General features: G+C 44.8%; 1 pseudogene; it reads left to right on the forward strand.

Moving 5' to 3' along the window:
• The first annotated feature begins 454 nt into the window (after window positions 1–454).
• LOC148359112 (5.8S ribosomal RNA) lies at window positions 455–601 on the forward strand (annotated as a pseudogene).
• The last annotated feature ends 1970 nt before the right edge of the window (window positions 602–2571 follow it).

A 2571-nucleotide genomic window follows, 5' to 3' on the forward strand; every position in this document is an offset into this window, starting at 1 on the left:
TGACTCCTACTGTAGTAAATTTCCACCTGTGAAAATAACGATGCGATATTCAGGGCCCTGGAACACTTCCAGGCATTGGCCTCAGCATCTAGTTAGCTAAAAGAGGGCCGCGCGACTGAGCGAGTTCGGCGGACGCGGCGTCACACGGTGCGACGCTAGAAAAGGCGCCGGGCGTGATCGGGCTACTCCCGTAACTGGGGGGAGCCCGCTCGTCCGATGACCCCAGTAGCGCGGCAGGACGACAGGCGGCCATCCGCGCGCGCCGGGCGAAAGGCGGCGGACGTGCGCGGGACCCCTGTAACTGTGTCGGTGTCGTGCGTATCGCGCCCAAAAGTACCCGCGCTGCGGGTTAGGGGCTCGCTCGCGGGAGCGACCCAACGGCCCCCGCGGTAAAAACCCTGTCGTGAATTTGTCTCCGATCGTCTCGGGCGGACGTAAAATCGCCCAGCTGTACGACTCTTAGCGGTGGATCACTCGGCTCGTGCGTCAATGAAGAACGCAGCTAACTGCGAGAACTAATGTGATTTGCAGCTGCGATTGGCTGGCAACCAGTTCAGGGTGTCCCCTGCCCACTGCCCGGAGATGGCTGGGATGGGTGGTTTTGCTTTCATATTTAAGCATTTACATTTCGGGCTATTCGTTTTTGCTAGACTATTCAGAGGCTTTCACAAAAAATCCTGAAGGCCGTGTACCGTTCAGCAGTGTTCGATAAAGCTGTTAGCTTAGCCAATCAGATTCTAAGATTGTGAGTCAGCACCTGCTAGCATGCCTTGGAAAACGTCACCATTTTCACAATTCATCAAAGCGATTGTGCCAACAGCTGTTAAACTTGAAGAGAATGAGCTGCACAAGGACATATATTGTTGTATTAATTTAGTAGCAAAAGGTCTTAAAGCCTTTGTCAAGCGGGAAAAGGTTATGTTCACCACTTGGAGCCAAGAGATAAGATCTTAAGCCCAAATCCAAGTCAAACTAGAATTTTAGAATGGGTCAGGCCTTAAATGTCATTCATTATGTTCGGGTCTGGCCAAGCTTCTCTCTTGCTTTTTTTTTGTCCACTTCTTTTTTTGTTTCTGTTCATACAGTCTTGGTTAACCTAAATTCCTTGCCTCCTGCTCTTGCACGGTTGTCATTGCCGACTACATGGTCGGCTCTGTCGGACGCGGAGAACCGGGGTTGCAGTGGGGGGCCGGGACTGGCCCAGATCACCTTTCCTCCGCTGAGTCCTCACAAATGAAATAGGACATTTCAATTCAGAAAGCCAGCTCATAGAGCCGGTTTGTTCACTAATTCAAACTTGAACTAAAGGCTTAGGTGTAAAACGCACGACCCACCACTGAGTTTGTCCACTCTGGAACTGCATGAAACAAAACCGAAGGAAGAAAGGAGTGGTGCTGTGCAAAAAGCCAATTGAAGCCCATCAGGCAATCAGATGTTTGTGCATATTTTTTTCAAAACACATCTTGGAAAAAGATATGTGGTTTGGTTACAGCCAAAACATCTTGAGGGAAGGAAAAAGGGGAATTAACAAGACATCAAATAAAACAAAAAATAAAATGAACACAACCAAGCAAGATACTTCACAAGTAGGGAGATAAACATTACCACAAGACAGTTCATACAAAACGGGTGGATTGTGTGCCAAGGAAACACATGCAATGGTGTTTCATCACCATAAAAGAATTACCATGCAAAGAAATACAAACAAATAACACAGAAACCACCCTCTGGTATGTTGATTTGCCCACGCTACATGGCGTGTTAGGCTGCAGTGTACACAGGGTTACAATTTTACTCTAAAAATAGTAACATTTTCCGTTATCCAATATAGCTGACCTCAGTGGCATTAAACTCACTTTTATTGTACATTTGAGATTCATTAAAATGATCAGGAGTTTTTGGTCAGGTTTGTAGTTAAAATCATGTTTGAAATGCCATCTAGATCTACATAACTACAATTAAGATACTTCATTGATGACCTCTAATCTCACTCATTTAGATTACCTTGTTTTACATTGATTTCATACTGGTCACAGCAAAGCCATACTGATGATTGCTATAGTTTTCCTTTATTTCTTTTTAATTATTACAAAAATAATTACCCTAAGTGTTCGCATGACAGATCCAAATGATGGTTTGCCGACTCAGATCACATAAAGTTTGACCGCATCCTGGCTTGTCCTTCTCCCTCCACCAGCCACCACTGCAGAGCAAGAAAAGAAAAAAACATTCCACAGCACCGAGTCACGAATAGAGAATCACTTTTTAGCTTGCAGATTTCTTCTTGGCACTTGGAATCACTTCAGTCAGGTGTTTTCGGAGCAGAGACACTGATCAGAAACAAATTGCATGACTAATAAAGTTCAGAAAAAACAAGACTATTCAAACTTTTTCACGTTAGTAACAAAACCTTAAAGTTACATGTTAAATGGACAAGGAGCCTGTGCGAGTCAGCTAAAATTAGGGTAATATGATGCAACTTCCCTGTCCTAATCAAAGATTTCGCTACAATGTTTTGCACCAGCTGCACAGAGCAATACATAGCAGTAGTCAAGCAGGTACGTAACAAAC

This window comes from Urocampus carinirostris, chromosome 9 (genome assembly GCF_059441175.1).
Source record: "Urocampus carinirostris isolate Australia breed hairy pipefish chromosome 9, RoL_Ucar_1.0, whole genome shotgun sequence".
Classification (NCBI taxonomy): domain Eukaryota; kingdom Metazoa; phylum Chordata; class Actinopteri; order Syngnathiformes; family Syngnathidae; genus Urocampus; species Urocampus carinirostris.